We start from the raw sequence: 15671 nt of genomic DNA, 5'->3' as shown, positions 1-15671 counted from the left end.
TGATCCGCCCGTCTCGGCCTCCCAAAGTGCTGGGATTACAGGCTTGAGCCACCGCGCCCGGCCCCCGAGATTATGGTCATTTTTCTTTTCTAACATTTATGTTAAATTTACGATGTTAAAATTCCCATAAGTTCATTTTAAATTCTAATTATACATTTTAGTTTCATTATTTTATTTTTAAAAATCCGTTGTTTTCATGTACTTTTCTACAGGTACTTATCATTGCATATTATAGGTTATCAGTATTAGCAAATTGGGCGAGGAAATGAAAAAGCAAGTGTTCTAATGGATTTCCCAAAAGATGAAACTTCTTCTTTTTGTGGATGTCTTTACAGCACTGACATCTTTTCTGGAGTATACTATGATCTGCCTTGTGTTATATTTGTCCTCTCTGCATTTCTTAATGTTCACTTCCTTAAGAAATTATATATGACTCTTCCTTATTCTTCATAGAATCTTACCAAGTATTGTACCTTGCACACAGTAGAAATTTGGTAAATACTTGTTAAACTTTGTAGATGGAGGTTTAATGTAACATCAGTCTATTGAACATTTTTAACCTTGTTACTGCTATTCAAACATGAAGGCGGTGAAATGTCATTGAATAGAGTGTTACTGGTTTATTATAAAAAAGAAATTCCTCAGCATCTAAAAGCTGTTAAATCTTTCCAGTAATTTAAATGAAAGTTCCTTTTTTGGGGGTATTTTCTAGAACTTTGCTTACAGATAGACAAGCCAAAATTAATAAAATCAAAGGACATGCATTTAGTACACGGGAAAGAACATACAAAAATAATGCTGCCTTACATTTACACTGTATTTAGGGATATATAGAAATGAGTAAATATAATTGTATCTTACAACGCCCATGACTTTGAACCTCTTCATTTTTTAGAAAACAAAGCCAACTGATTTAAATAAATCTTTAATTCAGTTAATCTCTGTTGAGCACCTACTATGTGAAAGATTCAGGGACAGTTATTTTTAAAGAGATCTTGTAGATACATAATTGAGGTAGAAATGATAAGTAAAATAAGCACTTTAAGCAAAGTGCTAAAGGTTGCAGAGAGGGAAATTTCACATCTGATTCAGGAGCTAGAAGAGCTTCAGGAAAGAGATAGGAAAGAGTTGACATGTCACCTTGATGAGGATTTGCATACGTAGAAGGGCATTTTAGGCAGTTGGCACAGCATATACAAAGATCTCTGAGAGCAGCAGCACAAGGAGGTGTCAGCAACAGAAATATTCCTGTTTGGCTAGATCATAGGGTATGTGAAGGAAAACGGGGAGATAAATGTGTAAAAAGAAGAATCAGTTCCCATTTCATGGCTACAAATGGATCCTGGGATGGGCTAGTTCTGTGTTCTGAGAATATAAAAACAAACAAATCACTCTCTCCTTAAGGAACCCATGGGCAGATAAGTACGCCAATGTACACTGGGATACGCGCTAAACTAATGACGCAGAGAAACTCAAACAAATGAAAACAATGATCAATCCTGCCAGTGGTGTGGGAGATGGTATGCATGGTGGTTAGTCACTCAGATTCTGAATAAAATTGAATCCTGGAGTCAGACTGCTGGTCCCAAGATCTGCACCAGCCCAGACCATGACCTTGACGTTACGACCTTGATCTCAATGTTTTACTAAGTTTTGACTACTGTGTGCTAAGTCTTAGATACCTCATCTGTTAGATGGTGGCAACAACAGTACAGTTCTTACAGGGCTCTTGTGAGGATAAAATAAAATATCCACGTGAAGGTTTAGCACTGGCAGTTAAAGCTCTTGAGTTAATTTTATTATGTTTATCATGAATAGCCCTGCTACTGTTATGTGTCACAACTATTCTCATGGAATGTTTTAGAGAGGAAATAACAATGACAATAACCTTAAAGAAGGACTTGAACTACACCCCACAGCAAGGAGACTAAGGGTCTCCTTAGGAGGAGAAAGGAACAGTGCAAAAGCTTTTTTTGTTTAGGGAACAGAGTCCAGAAGTTCAAAAAGAAAGTATTTGGAAGAGATGCTGGGGTGAGTATTATGGTTCCAATGATACATCAAAAATTTAGAAATAGAAAACATGTAAGAACTCATAAAAGTCCTTCATACATGACAAATTTTGAGATCCAAAGCCTCAGATCAACCCAGGCATATATTATATTCCAGATAGAAATCATGTATCAGAACAACGAGTGTTATTACCAAAATTAATCTCTTTCTCTCCCTACTTCTTTGCAGCAGAGGTTGTGGCTCAAGTGCATGGAAACACTGAATATATAGTGTTTCTAGAGGAGCAGATTGTAGGGTCACATGGTTTCATTCACAGTGATGGATCCAAGTAGTTCCAGAGTCACATTTGAGAAAGGGTAAAACCTGTTCTCAAAGGAGGATCTGGGGAACAGCAGAGAATGGAAGAAATCTATTGTTCTACTTTCTATTTATTATTTGAATTATATTGGCTTCTCTAATAAAAGAGTAATGAGGGAGGAAAAAGGAAATTAAAAAGAGATGAAGAGCTGGGTGCGGTGGCTCATGCCTATAATCCCAGCATGCTGGGAGGCCAAGGTGGGCAGATCACTTGAGGTCAGGAGTTTGAGATCAGCCTGGCCAACATGGTGAAACTCCATCTCTACTAAAAATACAAAAATCAGCCTGGTGTGGTGGCGAGCACCTGTGGTCCCAGCTATGTGGGAGGCTGAGGTGGGAGAATCACTTGAACCAGGGAGGTCGAGGCTGCAGTGAGCCATGATCATGCCACTGCCCTCCAGCCTGGGCAACAGAGTGAGACCCTGTCTCAAAAAAAAAAAAAAAAAAAAAAAAAAAAAAGAAAAAAAAAGGGGTGAAAAAAAAAAGGAAAAAAAAAAAAAAAAAAAAAAAGGAAAGAAAAGAAAAAAGAAGTGATGAAGAAGAAAGCGAAGACAGAAAAGAAAAAAAAGATCCTGTGACTGCGAACAGAAAGGGAAGGATGAAGAGGAACACCTAAAGTATATATATTTATGTGGGCACTTGGCATCTGTTTTTGGTAATCAGAAACACAAATATATGTACTCAACAAAAGAACAGTCTTCTAAATTTTTAAAGCTACATACTAGCATTTTGTACTAAATGCTATCATAAAATGCAAAACTACAAAACAAATTCAAAGTCTCATTACAACAATTCCATATCTACCTTCCATATTAACATATCTATGTCACTCCCAATCACTAGCATGAACATCTTGGTTTACATATTAATAAATACTTGTCTGCTTGTAATATGCATTTATTTTTCTCATTATTATGTTATCACATTCAGCTTATTTGGCATCATTTTAAAGAATTTATTTTGCTGTCAATACCAGAAAACAATTTAGGAAACTGAATAGAGCAGGAAAAATGTTAAATCTATGTACTTGAGTTGGTTATTGACTCATTAGTTTAATAACTCATTTTTTCAAACTTGAATAATTTAAATGCATTAGAAATGATACACCATTAAAAAGTGCCTTCTTAAAATGGTAAACACTGGATCTCGGATCTGAGTTTGTAGTTATTACTTATTTAAAATAAACAAGCAAATTCCGTTGAGATACGGTCTCATTTTCAGGAATGGTCTATTAGCAGGCAGCAGTGAGTACAACAATTAACCATATCAGCACATTAAAGCCTAATGTGTAAACTCAACATAGCAGCAAACACACATCCTACCATGGCCTATTAAGTAATCAGAAATGATTGCAGATAATTAGCCCAGGAACAGCTGCATAAACTCAACTATTCCATTTTTTGTCAGACATGGAGACTTCGAGTGGAAGAGAGGTTTATGAGGTTATGAGGTATGCCTTGAATTGGGTGGGAGTACTACTATGAAATTAGGGACAGAGTCTCACATTTGATGGCATAGTGCCATTTCACATTGTCTTCTGATCATACTTCTAACGTTCACATAAATACTGTTCTTGAGTAAAAAATATGGAAACAAAGATATTACCAATGATTTAAGAAACTTGTAAAATTGGAATCGAAACACGATAAAAAGCAGAAGTCAATTAGTAAATTCATTTAATGAGTGTGTATCATTCATTCTTGTTTGTACTTCCAGTTCAAATTTGATTTGTGCATTCGCATCTGTTCTTTCTGAGTGACACTAAATACAGCACCATTGGTAAATATATATTTGCATTTGAATTAATACATATACTTGGTAAGTATTTCTTTTCTAAATTAAAAATAAGTAGTCTCCTTTTTTTTCTATTCCCTTTTTACAAAAGAAAACACGCTAGGTAGAAGACCGCAACTATCTGTAGAAATCTGAAAGACTGATATAAAAAGAAAGAATTATATTTATTCCATGCATGTCCAGAAAAACAGACCTAAGATACATGAGTTTGGTTTTTAAAAAGAAGACTAAAATTCCAAAAATTAGAATTTTAAAAAATGAAATGAAGATGCTGTGAGGTGCTTAGCTCCTGCCGGGAATGTCATCAGAGAAATTCAGCGATCAACCTCCTACAAGGGTAGATGTGGTTAGAAGGAACCTCCCTCAGGTTCTCTCAAAGTTTCCTTCCCACTGTAATATTCTAGGAACTAAAATTAAAGAAGTTGAAGTCCTTCAAACACAACTGTGCCCTGCACTTGTCCAGAGATAGCAGTGGAGGGGAATGCCACCTCTTAAAGAAGACTGTGGAATCGATGTTTATCTGTGCCCACTATATCCTTAAGTTTGGACATTTAGCTGACCTTCTCTTTTAACGTGGGTCTCATTGATTTGCTGTGTCATTTTCCACACAATTCAGTTAATTTAAAAGTTCATTTCTCATACCATGCATTAAAATAAAAATTTGAACAATTAAAAAAACTAAAGAAAATGGCTCAGAATAAACAAATATATTATCAATGGTGCTAAACTTTTGCAGGGTAATTTCTGAATACTTGCATTAAAGACTTTGTATCATGAAATTACACTTAGCACATGTTTATTGTTTTTTGACAGTTTTCAGTTTATTTATAGGCCTACCAAGGATAAAATGGATAGATAAAATTAGAAACCATAAATTTCACAGAAAATTAGTTCTACTATATATAGTTTACGTTTTTTTTTCTCTAGTTATCCTTATTTTTATAAGCGTTCAATCAACAAATGTTTAAGTGCATGATGTCAGTGAGGCACTGTGAAAGCATAAATAAAGAACAGTCCCTCAAGGAGTTTAAAGCCTTTGGGGGGAATTGAGCATGCAAAGTAACAATTCCAGCCCAGTGTGACAAGGACTACAGTGGAGAGAGGTAGGGTGCAAAGAGAAAACAGGACAAAGAACGCCCAGGGCAACCTGGAGGACACAAGGAATCTTCACAAAGGAGGCAGCACTGAAGAGATGGGTAGTTGCCAACTTCAAACAAGAAGAGTTTAGGAGAAGCCTGTAAACAGAATTTGTAAAGGGCTACTTTGCATGGAAAGGAACTAGCACGTTATAAATATGAATGATAACGGAAGCTAAAATCAACCCACTCTAATAATGGTAATTATTTTCATGCTGTTTATTCATTGCAAATTATTACCTGTTCTCACCCAACTTACCAAGAGTGGGTTTACTATAACCACTGTTTCCTAGAGCAACACTTGTAAGTAAAAGTGCTAATAAAATGTGGACTAGCAGCATCAGCACCAGCTTATAGCTGCTTAGACTCTCCAGGATTAAGGCCCAGGAATGTTTGCTCTCCAACAACCTCTCCTGGTAATCCTTGTGCATTCTCAAATTTGAGGACCCCTGTCCTAGAGGAAACAATATTTGCATGTGTTTTATACCACATTTTAATATACTATATTAGAACAGACATGTGAGACTTCTTTTTTGAAATGTGTCGTAATACGTGGGTTAATTCATTTAAAATGGAATTGAAATGTGAGGTTGAAAAAAGAACAGTGAGTGCAGTGGGAGTCAGGCAACCTGATTTCTCATTTCAGCTCTGCCACTAAATAATCACTAATAATAATAATAACAAATATGATTGCTGACAAATATATGAAACTCTACCATGATACAGAACTTCTCTTGGACCTCAGAATCTTCAGCCATAAGACAAGAAGGTTGCATTAGAAGATCTCTAAAATCCCTTTCCAAATCTAAATTACGTTTCCAAAAAAGTTTCCGCATTCGCCATTTGCATAATTAAATAGTATAATCATCCCCAGTCTCTTTTCAGATTACCTCCAGTTGTTTTCAGCTTCTTGTCTTTTCAAAGCAGCACTGAAAAGACCGCTCTCTGCTGTGCTTCCCAGTCCATCACTTTTAAATCTGCTTTTCTTTCTGCCCTCTCTCTCTTTTAGGTCAGTGGTTAGTTGACTACACAATTGTTTAAAATGAGGTATTCTTACTTTCATACATGTAAATTCCCATGAAAATTGCTTGATTAAAACTCCCCGATGGACTTTTAGAAGAATACACAACAAATTGTACTCATTTCAGAGTGTGAAGCACCCTGTCTTGAAGGTCAATTGAACAATTCACAGAGGCTGGAAACTAACAAGAAAAAAAAGTTTCACTGAAGTTAAGATAGAGAAGAGAAGATAGAGAAGCTAGCGATCCAGGGGAAAAATGTAACACTGCTGTTTGTGCACAAGGCCTCTGAGTTTCCTTTTCTCATCCTTCCTGTTTTTCCCTCCCCTTCTTTCCTTTTTTCCCCTGCTTCCTTCCTTTCTTCCTTCTTTTATATCTCTTTTGTTGATGCTGATTTTCTATCTGTTGAATTGCTTTCACACCAAAAATCTTGCTTATGTAAACTATAATCTTCAAAAAGGCAAGATTTAATAACCCCCATAACATTTAGTGAATACCTCCCAAACAAATAATTTCTCGATAAAAGCTTAAGGGAAACACACTTAAAGAACAAATGCATAATGCATTATAATCCTGGCAACAGTCAATTAATTGACTTTCTTTACAATCTATGAGTGCTTCTTCCCAAAACATTTTATTTGTATTTTCTCAAGGAGGTACATTTTTTCTTTCACCTATCCACTGCTTCCTCGGCTCCTGTTCCCTTGCTGTTAGGATCTGTGACTGAGGGGCGGACATATGCTGGCGCTTTGCTTGTATCTCACACACTGCAGTGTTTCAGCACTTCATATTTTATGTCCTGGCTCTCCAACTCCTAACGCATTCCTGGGTAATGCAGCTTCTGCCTGAGTGCCCTTGAGGCCCACTTAGAGCATGTGCATGGTTGATCTAAAACTTTTCAATAACCCTTCTCTGCCTCAGATAGGAAATGACAAGAGAATGCCCTATTTCAGCATCACATTGCAATCATTCTACCTCCATGCCTTACGGTCTTGCATCCTCAAATTGGTCTTATCTGCTATAGTTGATTGTCCAGTGCTCTCCAATGGGGCTGTAACCATAGCACATTTCCAGCACCCTCATTTTGTTTCAGGAATGAACATAGATAATTTTGATCCATGGTCAACTCCAGTGGTGAAAATCTTTAAAGCTGTTACCGGTTCAAAAAAGATCGGAAGTAGTTCATTTCTAAATAGTACATCATTTCTGGAATGTGGATACTATGTAAGCCTCTCTTGATGCCAGTCTTAAAGAAACATGAGCAATAATCCTTCAAAATGCTCTCTATGCAAATAATTGTTTTGTCACAGATCATTTTTGAGCTACTTATTGTCACCCACTTTATTCACAATGTTAGCCTAATTTTACTCCCTTAACTAACTGCATTTATTCCCTCATTATTTCTCTTTTCCCTTCGATAAGATACTAATAAATCAAACAAAAGAATCCTCGGAAAAGCTTTCTCTAAACCTCAGGTCAGTTGGGGAGCCCTTGTGATTTTTCTCAGTTTAGATAAACCCTGTATATGTTCTTCCTAGAAATAATCACAATTGTAATGAAATCATGTAAATCTTGTTGAATATCTCTCTTTCTTTTTTAAATGAATGCTCTATAAGATCATGGATTTTCTCTTCTTCGACATGGAATCCCCTGTGCCTAGGCCAGTGGCTTGAGTGTAACTGGCATTCCATAAATGTATCCTATTCCTTTATTAATTTTCCTAACTGCTCTTTGCCTGTTATTATATTTCTAAAAATACAGTCCTTGGCATTTTGCTGCTTTGCTGGTAAAGGCATTCTCTCCCTGTAGGCAAATGGACACACGAATAAAGCTTTTGAAATCCAAATTACTATGGAAACAGCCCTTGGTTCTACCAGCCTGCTAAGTGGAACACAGTGGTCACCCATCTTACACCGGAGGGAGCTGAAGTCACACACAAATTCTGGCTTCTCAGGTTCCCCATTTCCTTATAGACACCGCCCCCCACCCTTCATTAGAACTTTTTTTCTTCAGGTGGGTTACAATGCAATTGATTGTGATTAGAGTACTTAATCTATTCACTATAACTGATTAAGTTACTGCTTGATTGTGTTACAGCTTCATCCATTTACTGTGATTAGATTGTTGCTAGATATATATGGGTACAATCAAGCTTCTGCTGTTGTCAAATTCCTCGGGGTGTTTCTGAATTTCTCCACGTAATCTTTCTGTCTATTCCTTAGGGTATGTCATTTCCACAGATAACTAATCTCATCTATTATGTTTTGAATCTTCTTGATTTTATTCTGAGGGCAACTTTATCTCAAAACTCCTAGGGTGACTTTCCTGCCCTCCTCAGTACTAACCATGCCTGACAAATAACTTATGGGGAGCACCAACTATGCTTTTCTTTGCCTTTCCTACTGTCTATTCCTTCATCTCTGAGAGGTGATGGCAGAGATTCATTCATTTATAACTTCTAACAAAGAGTAGGAGACCTTTGTGTGAATTTTTCATCAGAGGTCTAGAATACAAGTTATGCCAACATCTTCAATATATTAGAGGAGCAGAACAGGCAGAAGCACAGTTTGTAAAGATAATAACAACGAAAAGATTCGGACTATGCAATGCCCCACGTTAAGAAAAGCACATATGCACAACTCAGTTCATAACCAACCGCTTGCATCAGGCTCACCTTTTCCAGGGTGAGGTGGGGTCAGTGGTGGCTTCCAGCACATTCCAGCTTTCCCAGCCATGGCGGACAGAGAGAGGCTCACTTTCTATTGTGACAAAGTTGAGGCCAGTAGGCTCACTACGTTTGTTTTTTGGGGAGGTCAACAGAGCAATGAGGTATGTCATGTTTGTTTGTGTATTTGACTTTCCAGAGCCTCCTCTTGTGGATGAATGGTGAAAAGTTTCCTCTTGGTAATCCCAGAAACGAAATGCCAGAGACTTCCCTATGGCTCCTCCAGAAACAGCGTGGCATAGCGAGGCAATGCCTAAAAAATTGTTTTTCCCAAACAACACAAGAGCGTACAGAGGATCTCATGGTAAATATGGTAAATATTTAGTTATTGGAATTCTTTTTTTGTTGTTTGCTTTTTGGTTTTTGAGACGAAGTCTCACTCTGTTGCCAGGCTAGAGTGCAGTGGCATGATCTCGGCTCACTGCAACCTCCGCCTCCCAGTTCAAGTGATTCTCCTGCCTTAGACTCCTGAGTAGCTGGGACTACAGGCATGCGCCACCACGCCCAGCTAATTTTTGTATTTTTAGTAGAGACAGGGTTTCACCACGTTGGCCAGGATAATCTAAATCTCTTGACCTTGTGATTCGCTCGCCTCAGCCTCTCAAAGTGCTGGGAGCCACCGCGCCCAGCCTGAAATTCTTTTGGTCTGTGAATATGAATTGTACCAGCCTTATGTCTCTTGTATGCTGTTAAATTATTTTTTGGCTCTGGAGTCCTAGTTTTCCAGCATTTCTGATATCTCTTCCATTCATACAGGCAGGTGCAGCACTGTGCTCTGTCTTCAGGGCTACATCTAATTGCTTTCAAGAGAGAAAAAGAGAGGTGAACGTTTACACAGTTAAAAGTACACAAAACGTATTTTTGTTTCATTTCACTACAAAAATTATAATCTCTTTTTTGTTTTTTGTTTTTTTTGTGTTCTTTTGTTTGTTTGTTTGAGGTGGACTCTCACTCTGTCGCCCAGGCTGGAGTCCAGTGGCGTGATCTTGGCTCACTGCAACCTCAGCCTCCTGGGTTCAAGCCATTCTCCTGCCTCGGATTCCCTAGTAGCTGGGACTACAGGCCTGTGCCACCACACCCAGCTAATTTTTGTATTTTTAGTAGAGATGGGTTTTCACCATGTTGGCCAGACTGGTCTCAATCTCTTGACCTCATGAACCTCCCGCTCAGCCTGGGATTACAGGTGTGAGCCACCAAACCCAGCCCAAGAACTATAATTTCTTGACACATAACCTAAATAACTTTACCAGAAATGGAAAAACAGAACTACAAATACCTCTGTATGTTTTAATTTAAAAAAATAACTTTCTGAAATGTAACATCATATCATGAAGAAATTCTCTTTATTTCAATGAGTGGCCATGTTATCTGCACTTTAGAGGTTGAATAAAATTGTCACATACTTATGAGATCCTCAATAACAGCTTTAAAAATGTCTATTAAACATTATTTGAATATGAACCCAGGTATCCGACAGTCTCATGCAAGCAGAACAATGTGCAGGAAATAAAACATGCTTTTGACAAGATAAAATATAAATCCCCAAATCCAGGCACTCCATTTCTATAACTTATTTTGCGGATGAACTCCTACCATCTTAAAGATGAGGATCAGATTCTGCTAATTTGTTCTTTGTACATTATTTTCATAAAACTGATTGGTCTTCAAGACTTTCAGAAAATGAAAGCAGAAATCAGAGGTAAGTTGAGAGGTTGCTTATTGGTATCCATGCTGATAAAAACTAGAAGACACAGAAAAATGCAGGAAACCTCAAAAAGCAAAGACAGAGAATCCAACATATAAGAACGGTTGTATCTTGTCCAGATTTACAGTCATCCCTTTATTATAGCATGAAATACTCATCTATGTTCATAGTAACAGCATTGAGGAATCAATTCAGTAAACACACCGGTACCCTATCTGCAGCCTAACATTTTATATTCAGCTCCTAAGATGTTCTGGCACATGCCCCGGGGTTCAACTGGCATCATGTTGAATGATACCGTGCAAATCAGCTTCATAGACACACAATGGAAATTAGGTACTTTACATTGTAATTTTTAATGAAACTATTTCAAGAGAAGGGTTAGAGAAAGTTAAAGGGTATCAGGAGTAAAGCAAGTAACCCAGTAACTGAGAGTTAAAAAAAAAAAAAAGTGGATGAAGAAGCCATCGAAGATTATAGAAAGGTCAGGAATATAGAGCTTTGAAAAATGGAGAGGTAACATAGTATAGCATCAGAATTCTAGATCTTCTGAAACTCACAGATTAAAGATTTAAGAAGGCTATAAATGAGGTAGAGGTAGGAATTGATATAGAAAATGATTAAGATATAAATAAGAATCTCAGCATAGGCAAGATTCTGGTAGGGGATATATTAGAAATGTTCAGGAGTGGATGACATGAAGAGGGGAAATGGCAAGTTCAAGTCAAGGATACCTTAACTAGTTTTGGCTTTGGGAGCAAAATAAAATGAGAAAATCTGAAGGAAAAAAGAGCAAAACCAAATCCTGATCAGGCATAACTGGAAGGTAAATGATATTCTTTAAAAAATGAAGAATAAATTGACAAAGTTTAGGAAGATAACAGATTCAAACTAGGAACTAAAAAAGGTATCTACCTTGAAATAGGTTTGAGAGCAACATAATCATTAGATATTCTGGTGAGAATCCATGGGATTCACTGGGAGATCCAAAATCAGGATTAATTGCACTCATGAAAGAGGCAATGAGTCAAGACTGAAATATTTTAAAAATTATAGAAAAATGCACCAAAAAGAGAGCTGTGCTTTGGAAATAAAGGCATGCATAATATAACCCAAATGGCATCTTACTCCTGGAGGCTCACCACACCATTAAGGTGTCTGAAGGTCAGCTTTCAACAAGTATACTTCTTCTGACCTTCTAATTACAGTGTGTTCATGAGAAACAGAAGAATACGTAAGGGCTTAGACAAAATTTTAAGAACAGATCGCAATCACTCCTGCCTTACCAATTAGACTTATTTTTCCACATCTCCTCATTAATTATAAAAATGGAAATTATTGTACTTGGTGCTTTACAATAAATATTCAAGCAACGGGAGCTGTAAAATATAACCTGGCAATTTCAGTGATTGATTACAGCAGCGTAATGCTTGAGACATTTCTATTAGCTGAAAACCTGAAATATTTCTAGTAAAATATTTAACAAAAAGAAGGTCTCTTTAGGCCAAGTAAAACCAGAGCACTTGTAACTGAGGAAGGTGGATTCAGCCTCTTCCTTCTGTCACGAAAACGGCATCAAAATAACCTTTTACCATGTTCCATTGTGTAAATAACACACCTATGTATAACATCATACGTAAAAAGACTAGGAAAAATGAGAACTGGCTGCTAAGTGAATCACTTCCAGGCATTAGAAGAAACAGATTTAGTAACGTTCTGTCATTGTAATTGTTATATTATGATGCTTAAGTTTGTCATTAAATGATACCTATGTGTGGGCCATTGCCCTAAGAAACAAAAAGTGAACAAAATAAAGTAGTAAAATGAGCATTTTAAAATGACCTTTTTCCATCAAAAAGATGTTATTAAATTATATGTAATTTTCAATGCATTAATATTTTTGTGGTTTCTAATCAACTTTCTTTAATGGAAAAGTACTATATCACCAGAAATCACACACCATTTCAAAATTCATTGATAGTTTATACTTATTATTGAAAGATGTAGCTGACCTGGTCATTTTATTTAGTTGAAAAGAAAACAATAAAGCCAAACATAATTTTGCATGAGTCTATAATGAAAGTGTTTTGGAATGTGTAGATTTAGTTGTACCCAATCTAACAATATCAGGCACAGTTTTCAACTACAGAGGGAAAAGGCAACAACGCTGTCTCTGTACATGGCCTCCTTCTTATACGAAGTCTTGCTAGAGTCTCACAATACAAACTGCATTTTATATTTCTTTTGATATTGACTTAAATAGCTTGCTATTGACAAAGGAAGAAATAGGTCAAAGAAACTGTTACAGTCACATCAAGCATGTTCAGGGCTGTAAAGATTCAATTAATTGTGCACATTTCTCTGAAGTGAGCAGTAGCAAATCCAGCCCTCACCACATGCTTTTTGGTCTGCCTGGTTTTGTACTGAGCCTTACTTTAAATTATTTGTCAATATTTATAACTGGAAGATGTCCCTTTAAAAGCCTAGATGTATGGATTGTCTTTAAAAATCAGAGATGAATCCACATTCCCCCATGGGCTCCCTCTTTTTATAAGGTGCTTGATCACTTTTGCCCCAGCCCTAACTATTCCTTGTTGTGCCTCCAACACTGAGAGAACATTCATTGTCCTTAAACATCTTTCTAGCTCACACCCATTTTACTTCTCACATTTATGTCACCTGCCTGGCAATGCGTGTGTGTTTGATGCCCACTCTATGAGCCTAGAGGATTAGCTTTGTCATGCCATATTCCTGGACACACAGTCATTTCCTAGAGTCTAAGTCTGCAGATACCATCTCTCAGTGCTTGGAGTAACTTTGAAGATTTTTCTCTCTGTCTTTTATGTTATAAATTTTGCCTGCACAGTGAAAAGATGTGGATTTATTTTCATTCAGCTTCCTTACTTAATTCCTTCCTTCAGTTAATGTTCTGTTTTATATTTTTAATATCCTTATGTCCTGCATGGGAGGTGAATTCCTTTTAAATTAATATTTTAATTCATGTAGTCTCTTTTTAATTTTGTCTAGTCCCAAGGTTATCACATATATTTAGATTTTGTCTGCTTTTCTTTTCAAAAATGTTTTCTGTTTCTTTTCCCTAACCATTGCTATTTAACATATGTTTGCTATGTTTCATGATTTATTCTTCCTTGTATCCTTCACTGAGACTCCTAAACATACTTATTTTAATGTAAGTTTCAGTGTTCTATTATTTTTCTTTCTTCTGGAATGAATGAATCTCCTAATATTTCTGTTTTTTATTTTATTGACTGTCTTTCCTAGCTTTCCTTTTCTCATGATGAGGGAATTTTTCTCAGTCCCTTTGCTGGGCTTGCATCAGAAGACCACCCCATCTACTCAGAGCACCTAGCTGCACCTGAAGGCAAGCCTCTGGCACGAACCCCACAGCCACTGTGACTGCGGTAAGAGGCAGCACGGGAGTGAGCAAGCGCAGGGTCTGGCCAACTGCTCCGAACATCAACATAGGAGCAGGCTCCATGTGCAGCCCACGGCCAAACGAGGTGTCACCCCGAGGGGAATGTGGTGACCCACTCAGGCAGGGATGCCTGTGACCCCGAAGCCCCAGAGGGGGTGTTACAGTGTGCTAATTAGCTCTTTTAGTTTTCCTCCCCATAGCCCATTGGAGAGTGGTGTGTTAGCAGCTCAGTCAGCCCCTTGCCTCTAGCCCAAGGCTGTGGGACTACCTCGGCCCCGCCACTGCTTCGGTTGCATGGAGCAGCTGCCCTCCTCTGGCAAGGGCAGAGGGCCACAGTGTTACAGCCTTTCTAGGTACCCATGTTTGCTGGGTCCTGAGCTCTTGTCCCACATCCAAGAAGAATGAGGTCATGCTGACAACTGAAGAGTGATGAGGGCAGATAATTTTATTAAATGACAAAACAACTCTCAGTGGAGAGGGGACAGGAAAGTAGTCTCTCACCTGAGGTTGGGTCATCTCCCCTAGTGTGGCTGAGTCTGGGATTTTTATAGGCACAGATTGGGGAGGGGTGGGCCATAAGTACTATTGGAAAACACAACATTCCATTGGTTAAAAAGCATTATGCAAAAAGAACCAATCAAGAAAAGGCAGGCAAACAGGAACAGAAGTTCTCATTCTGGGTCATGTTTTTTTATCCAGAACCAGCAGTCCAGTCTTTCAGCCTTCACGCTGGTTTTGGCTTGAAGGTGGGATTTCACCAGGGACCTGACCCTATCTGCCTAGCCATTTGACTGCTCCTGTCACTTATCACTCATATGTTTACATTTTTATTTTCTTTTAGGTAAGTTTATATATCCTTTTTCTACATTTGGGGTTTTTTGGCATTTTCTTTTGCTTTAAGGGTATTTTTGGGGGAGCTTACTTTGCCCATAGTGTTGCCATGGGTTGGAAATATTTTTCTACAATTTTGTATTTGTCTTCTATTATGGCATAGAATTATTTTGCACATGCAAGAATCTTTAATGTATTTAAATATAATACTTTCATTTTCTGTGTCAAATTTAGAAAAGTCTTGGCTTCTGAGGCTATTTATACTAATATGGTTTTATTACTAATATCAATGCTTTATTAATTTAGACTCTATTCATATGTAACTCAAGTGATAGGATGACCTTTGATGAACATCATTTATTAAATTGTCCATCTTTTCCCCAATTAAAAATGCCACTGTTAGCACATACTAAATACCCATAGATTCTGAAATATTTCTAGAGTTTCTGTTCTGTACCTATAATCTTAATGTTTACTCATGGTTTAGTAAAAAATGTTAATTATTATAACATTGATATAATTTTGTTTTTCCATAAAAACTTAGGATTCAATGGGTTATTTCTTAAAAATATGTTGTTCTTATAATGGAGTATATTAAATATGACATCACTTAGAGAAAAATCTAATCTGTTAAATATTCCTGTAAGAAAACATGGTA

This window comes from Colobus angolensis, unplaced genomic scaffold, assembly GCF_000951035.1.
Source record: "Colobus angolensis palliatus isolate OR3802 unplaced genomic scaffold, Cang.pa_1.0 Scaffold5, whole genome shotgun sequence".
NCBI lineage: Eukaryota > Metazoa > Chordata > Mammalia > Primates > Cercopithecidae > Colobus > Colobus angolensis.
This window is presented reverse-complemented; position numbering follows the sequence as displayed.